General features: G+C 43.0%; 1 long non-coding RNA gene across 1 annotated transcript in view; it reads right to left on the bottom strand.

The window, feature by feature from the left end:
* Positions 1-4,091: 4,091 nt before the first annotated feature.
* Positions 4,092-7,864, bottom strand: part of LOC122554237 — a 36,803-nt gene continuing 33,030 nt past the window's right edge. The window contains exon 3 of the long non-coding RNA XR_006312945.1: positions 4,092-4,405. This is a non-coding gene — a long non-coding RNA (uncharacterized LOC122554237). The remainder of the gene's footprint in view (positions 4,406-7,864) is intronic.

Below are 7,864 nucleotides of genomic sequence, written 5' to 3'. Positions count from 1 at the left end.
TGGAGGTGGCGGAAATGACGGCTGATAATACGTTGTATATGAAGGTTGGTGGGGTGGTAGGTGAGGACCAGTGGGGTTCTGTCCTGGACTCCACTTTCAGTGTGGACTCAAGGGGTTAAATGGCCTGTTTGCACACTGTAGGGATTTTATGATGAAAATCTCTGATTTCCACTCCCAGTATTCAACTCTGTATTATCAAGAAGAATATTTCTATTTCATTCCCAAATTGACTCATTGTTCTTAAAGGAATGCCATTATTCTTCCCGCAATATTTTTAGTAAATTGTTACTGGTCACTGTCTTGTGATATTCCACATGGTAACTTGAGACCAACTCCGAAGCAGGATTAGTGGGTGGAGAATAATTGTGTAAGACTTTATTCAGTTAATGCGTTATGTCATGCATTCTTATTTTTTGTAATGCTTACTTTACATAATTGTTGATAGTGGAACAGTAATGCTTACAGCAATTTAGGAAGCAGACAAATTTGGTTGAAATGTCTTTGTAGTGCAGACTAGAGTTAGGAAGCCTCATTGGGAGCACTACAATGCTCCTTCTCGTGGGAGCGTGTGACTAGCATGACCATTTTACATTAGCAGTTTTGTATTGTAGTTGTAGCAATGTACATTTATAATAGAAAATGCAGACATTAAAATGGAATATAAAACCTACAACAACTGATTTTAAGAGTGGAGATACATTGCCTGTAATATTTACAGGGGAAACCTTTACAAGAATATAGGAGAAGCACATGGAAGTAGGCATAAAAGAGATAATCAGTGCTTGGGAGCCTCCTGCGAAGCGCTTCTTTGATGTTTCCTCCGGTGTTTATAGTGGTCTGTCCCTGCCGCTTCCGGTTGTCAGTTTCAGCTGTCCGCTGTAGTGGTTGGTATATTGGGTCCAGGTCGATGTGTTTGTTGATGGAGTTTGTGGATGAATGCATGCCTCTAGGAATTCCCTGGCTGTTCTCTGTCTGGCTTGCCCTATGATAGTAGTGTTGTCCCAGTCGAGGAAACATCAAAGAAGCGCTTCGCAGGAGGCTCCCAAGCACTGATGATGTCACCTAGCCACGGGACGAAACGTTTGCAACAAAAACTTGCAGCTCGGCGAACAGAACCACAACAACGAGCAACCGAGCTACAAATCTTCGCATAAAAGAGATAACCCAGACATGATGGGCCAAATGGCTTTCTTCTATGCTAGATCCATTCTATGGATGTAATGCTGTAGACAAAGTCTAGTTATGAACAAGCAGAGATGAGATCACAAAAGTTTGTTGTTTGATATATCACTGTGATCCAAAATCAATATGAACCTCTGTGACTTGGTCATATTTCAGAAATTCCTCAAATTCAGAACTGTGAAAATGTGGTCAATTCTCATATCTGTTATTGGGTAAATTTACAAAGGTCCACAAATAGGCCTGTCAGGTTTGTGTGAGCAAAATCATGTGTGTTGAGTCAAAGAGTCATACAGTATGGAAACAGATCCTTCGGTCCAACCAGTCCATGCTGACAATAATCCCAAACTAAACTAGTCCCACCTGCCAGCACTTGGCTCTTATCCTTTGAAACATTCCCTATTCATGGGTTTATACAAATCCCTTTTAAACTTTGTAACTGTACCCCCATCCACTGGAAGTTCATTCCACACACTAACCACTCTTTGCAAAAAAGTCCTCCTCCTCATACCTTTTTAAAATCTTTCTCCTCTCACCTTAGTCTTGAAATTCCCTACTCTTGTGATAATATATCAGTCATTCATCTTATCTACACCTCCCATGATTCTACAAACCTCTATTAGGTTCCCCCTCAGCGTCCCACGGTCCTAACCAATTACACGAATAGTTAAGCCCAGACTTTAATTCAGGGGATGTGAATTAACTCCACAGAGGCTGATATTCTGTCACCAAGTCACTCTTCATTTACATGTGCATAGCATTTCACAATGGTGTGCCTTCCTCAGAGCCAGCTCTCAGAGTGAACAGAAATTCTGACACTCCTGTTTATATCTGTCAGCCAGGGCTCCCTAATTGTATTAGATTAACAGCCCCAATCAGGGAACTCATATTCTATGACGATCACCTGACTGACCTTGTTACAATCACTTCAATATGAAATTAGCATGAGATGGTGAAGTTTAGTACTCAGTGGCATCTTTTGTGAGATTTCCATACTTTAACCCTCATAACTGAGACATTTTCATTGAGAAAAAAACAAAACCTACTGAAAAAGCTCAGCAGGTCTGGCAGCATCTGTTTAGAGTCAGAGTCATAGTCATAGTCATAGAGATGTATAGCAAGGAAACAGATCTTTTGGTCCAACTCGTCCATGCTGACCAGATATCCTAAACCAATCTACTCCCATTTGTCAGCACTTGGCCCATATCCCTCTAAACCCTTATTCATGTACCTATCCAGATGCCTTTTAAATGTTGTACCTGTACCAGCCTCCACCACTTCATCTATCATTTTGGGTTGAATGACCTTTCTTCAGAATTGTCGCTCAGCCTGAAATGTTAACTCTAATTTCTCTCCATAAATGCTGCCAGACCTGCTGAGCTTTTCCAGTAACTTCTGTCTTTGTTTCTGATTTACAGTATCCACGGTTCTTTCCAGTTTTATTGAGAGCTGCAAAAGTCAGGATGGTACACAATGGAATGATGTCATTAACTTAGTAATCCAGTATCCCAAGCTGATACTCTTTAGACATGAGTTCAAATCCCATTATTGCAGGTGGTGGAATCGTGTGCAATTCTGGTCTCCTTCCTATTGGAAAGATGTTGTGAAACTTAAAATGGTTCAGAAAAGATTGACAAGGATGTTGCCAGGGTTGGAGGATTTGAGCCACAGGAGAGGCTGAACAGGCTGGGGCTGTTTTCCCTGGAGCATCAGAGGCTGAGGGGTGACCTTGTAGAGGTTTACAAAATTACCAGGGGCAAGGATAGGGTAAATAGGCAAAGTCTTTTCCCTGGGGTTGGGGAGTCCAGAACTAGAGGGCATAGGTTTAGGGTGAGAGGGGAAAGATATAAAAGAGACCTAAGGGGCAACTTTGTCACGCAGAGGGTGACACATGTATGGAATGAGCTGCCAGAGGAAGTGGTGGAGGCTGGTACAATTTCAACATTTAAAAGGCATTTGAATGGGTATATGACTAGGAAGGGTTTGGAGGGATATGGGCCGTGTGTTGGCAGGTGGGACCAGATAGGGTTGGGATATCTGGTCAGCACGGACGGGTTGGACCGAAGGGTCTGTTTCCATACTGTACATCTCTCTGACTCTATGACTGTAATAAAACCTGGTTAATGAATGTCCATTAGAGAAGTACATCTGTTATCCTTACCCGATCTTGCTAACATATGACTCCAAAGTTATGGCAATGTAATTAACTCCTAAATACCACACGACTCTGAAATGGACTTGTGATTCAAAGGTATTTAGAGACGGACAACAAATTCTGGCCTTGCCAGCAGCACCCACATCCCATGAAAGAATAAATTTTAAAATTGTGTCAATTTGGTAGCCATATCATTGTTTGACATGCCAATAGTGTCACTTTTCCAAAGAATCAGGAATAACTGTAGGAGACAGCACTTCACTTTCTCAGAGTGTTTAGATACCTCAAGGTGCAAGGTGGAACCTAAGTGATATCTGGACCTTGTATTAATACCATGGCACTGATGCACAACTAGTGATGGTGTTCTATTAATGTGTAGGTCATATGTGACCATCAAAATGACATGATGGAGAAAATTGATTTGAATTGAATTGAAATGAATTTATTGTCACGTGTACTGAGGCACAGTGAAAAGCTTAGTCTTTCAAGCAATACAGGCAGATCACAGAGTTAAGTAGCATAGATAAGTAAATAATTGGTAAACAGCGGCAAAAACTGAAACACAGGTACCTGCGAATGTTAAGAGTTTGAGTCCATTCAGTATTCTAACAGCAGGAGGGTAGAAACTGTTTCAAAACTGGCTGATGCATGTGTTCAGGCTACTGTACCTTCTCCCTGATGGTAGAGGTTGTAGAAAAACATTGCCACGGTGGGATGGATCTTTGAGAATGCTGACGGCCTTTCCTTGACAGCGGCCTGGTAGATGGATTCCATGGATGGAAGGTTGACCTTTGTGATTGTCCGGGCCGAGTTCACCACTCTTTGCAACCATTTCTGATCTTGAATGTTATGGTTGCCATACCAGGTAGTGATACAACCATACAGAATGCTCTCGATGGCACATGTATAAAAGTTGGCAAGGGTATTTGGAAGTAGTCTAAAGGATGGTACACCAGTGTACTGCCTCACCATTGTTTCAAGGTAATTCTTCCATAAATCCAGATGCTTGCAGATCAGGGACACCTTTCCTGTCTCTGATTGCTAACCTCAGCACTGAAAGTCAGGGAACAACTGGTGGAAGGAAATACAATGAATCACATGTCTCTACTACCAGCCAAATAAGCCACATATTGATAGGTTAAACAACCAATTATCTACCTCGATAAGTTCAAAGGATTTTGAAGTGAAGTATTAAAAATGCTGAAACTTTGTTGCTGCATGCTATAGTTTTTCTGCAGCTTTCCTCTCTAGAAGGTAAACTCAGTGCTCAAAGAATTTCAATGACTTAAGCCAAACAGCATGCCTGGTCACAGCATTACTGCATCTCTCCCCACCAAATGTATGCATCTGTATGCCCCTCACAAGATGTACTTCCATTGATGATGAGGCTTCAGTCACAAATCAATTCTCTTTCTCATTCCAATCACACACTCACCGATGGCTGCTGCCCCTCACAACAGGTACCAACAACTTTCAGCTTTTACCTTGTGACAGCTGCTGATCAATTTGATCCTCTAAAAACTGCTTTCTCGTTTCACAATAGCTCCACCCTCTGGCACATGACAACCTCCCAGCATGCTCGCCACTTGGTGCTTCTCCCTGTCAGCAAGTATTTGACATGAAGCTGACCCACAGGTCGACAAGTTTTTCCAACAGCCTCTCATTAACTGTTTCACTCTGTTTTCCTCAGGACAAGCTTATGGGAAATAACCAAGAAATGATCTGATTTGGGAGTGCTGGCAGCTGGATGAAGAAAGGCTGCTGCTATCTAGGATTCCCTCTTCTCTCTTCACCGATGATGGAGGATGTCATAGGGTACCGTCAGGAAGAGGAAGAGCAGGACGTGCCACTGAGGACAAGGCTGGCGTTGTGCCAGGCAAAAGTTGTCTGCCTTAGATGTGTACGCTCTCTCTTTTCTCCAGTAATTACTCAGCCAGGTAGGATGGCAATGTCTGCAGCATTGTAACTGTGGGGCATGGGTTAAGTACTGGAAGAGCTTCAACAGCCTGACCCAGACAGCAAGCAAGGCCTTGCTATGTGTCATTTACTCGCATTCCCACTAACACCAGCAACCTCTCTCCTCAGCAGTATCCTAGAAAACTCCCACCCCATCCCATACCCATATTTCAGTAGAAAACTGTGGCACTGGAAAAGCACAGCAGGTCAGGCAGCATCCAAGGAGCTGGAGAGTCGATGTTTCAAGCACAAGCCCTTCATCAGGAATGTGATGGACTAATGCCCGAAACATTGACTCTCCTGCTCCTCGGATGCTGCCTGACCTGCTGTGCTTTTCCAGCGCCACACTTTTCAACACTGATCTCCAGCAACAGCAGTCCTAACTTCCTCATAACCCATATGATTCCATTAATTAGAGTCATAGAAACAGACCCTTTGGCCCAACTCATCCATACTGACCAAATATTCTAAATTAATCTAGTCCTATTTTCCAGCATTTGACCCATCTAAGGGAATATAGCACTACTTTACTTTCTCATTGCAACTCTAAATACCCCCATTACTGCTGCCCTCCTTAGCAGCCACTAACAGCTGTTGCAATACAGTGTGGTCAATTGCATGTTACTGTCTGTCCTTCCAATGCCATGGTCATGCTTGTCCAGCTCCAGGAAAAAGTGAGGACTGCAGATGCTGGAGATCAGAGCTGAAAATGTGTTGCTGGAAAAGCGCAGCACGTCAGGCAGCATCCGAGGAGCAGGAGCTTCGATGTTTTGGGCATGAGCCCTTCTTCAGGGCTCCAGTTAATCATAAACACAAAGTCACTGAGAACACAGGCTCAATAGAAAGGACATTCCAAAAGATAGCTTTTCGTTTCATAAGGAAGAAGGGTTAATTGTCACCACATAATAAGCTCCTCCCATCAAGATATAAAGAACTGTTGATGGAAGGGAATGGGGGGGGGTTTCTAAGAGCTGACTACCAGTTTCTAGTGTGGATTTCTGTGCATACCAGAATATTTCAGTAAAAATAATGCCAATTTACACTGAAATTGAGTCTGAAGTCTCAAAGGAAACCATAATGTATCTCAGTTATACTATAACGAGCTATTAAGAAAACAGTAATAATCTCATTCTGTTTAATTAAAATAAAACATAGGACACAGAACAGTACAGCGCAGGAATGTGCCCTTTGGCCCGTGATGTTGTGCCGAACACCAAATTAAACTAATCCCTTCTGCCTGCCCTTGGTCCATATCCCTCCATTTCTCACATATTCATGTGTTTATCTAAAATTCCTTTAAATGCCCCTATCATATCTGTCTCCACCACCATCCCTGGCAGCATATCCCAGACTCCTGCCACTCTCTGTGTAAAAAACTTTCCCCTCTCCTTACCTTAAATGCACACCCTCTAGTTTTAGACATTTAACTCTGCGAAAAAGATTCTGACTGTCGAACATATAGAACATAAAACGTAGAACAGAGAACAATACAGCACAAAACAGGCCCTTCAGCCCTCGATGTTGCGCCGACCTGTGAACTATTCTCAGTTCGTCCCCCTACATTATCCCAAAATCATCCATGTGCTTATCTAAGGATTGTTTAAATCTCCTTAATGTGGTTGAGTTGACTACATTAGCAAGTAGGGCATTCCACGCCCTTACCACTCTCTGCGTAAAGAACCTGCCTTTGACATCTGTCTTAAATCTATCACTCCTCAATTTGTAGTTATGCCTCCTCGTACACGCTGATGTAATCATCCTAGGAAAAAGACTTTCACTGTCTACCCTATCTAATCCTCTGATCATCTTGTATGTCTCTATCAAATCCCCTCTAAGCCTTCTTCTTGTCAATGAGAATAGGTTTAAGTCTCTCAGGCTTTCCTCATAAGACCTTCCCTCCAGACCAGACAATATCCTGGTAAATCTCCTCTGCACCTTTTCGAATGCTTCCACATCCTTCCCAAAATATGAGGACCAGAACTGTACACAATATTCCAAGTGTGGCCGCACCAGTGTTTTGTATAGTTGCAGTATGATATTGCGGCTCTGGAACTCAATCCCACTACAAACCTAACACACCGTATGCCTGCTTAACTGCACTATCCACCTGGGTGGCAACTTTCAGGGATCTATGTACATGAACTTCAAGATCCCTCTACACATCCACACTACCAAGAATCTTTCCATCGACCCAGTACTCTACCTTCCTGCTATTCTTCCCAAAGTGCATCACCTCATATTTAGTTGCATTGAACTCCATTTGCCAACTCTCAGCCCAATTCTGCAGTTTATCCAAGTCTATACATGAATGCACGAAGCATTAGACATAAGATGGATGAGCTTGAGGCTCTTTTGGAAATTGGCAGATACAATATTGTGGGGATAACTGAGACGTGGCTTCAAGTGGACAGGGCCTGGGAAATTAATATTCAAGGATACACGTGCTATCGTAAGGACAGACTGACGGGCAGAGGGGGTGGGGTGGCCTTGTTGGTAAGGGACGATATTCAGTCCCTTGCACGGGGGGACCTAGAGCCAGGAGATGTAGAGTCAGTGTGGATAGAGCTGAGAAAT

The sequence above is a fragment of the Chiloscyllium plagiosum genome, chromosome 11 (assembly GCF_004010195.1).
Source record: "Chiloscyllium plagiosum isolate BGI_BamShark_2017 chromosome 11, ASM401019v2, whole genome shotgun sequence".
In the NCBI taxonomy this organism is placed as follows: domain Eukaryota; kingdom Metazoa; phylum Chordata; class Chondrichthyes; order Orectolobiformes; family Hemiscylliidae; genus Chiloscyllium; species Chiloscyllium plagiosum.
This window is presented reverse-complemented; position numbering and strand designations above follow the sequence as displayed.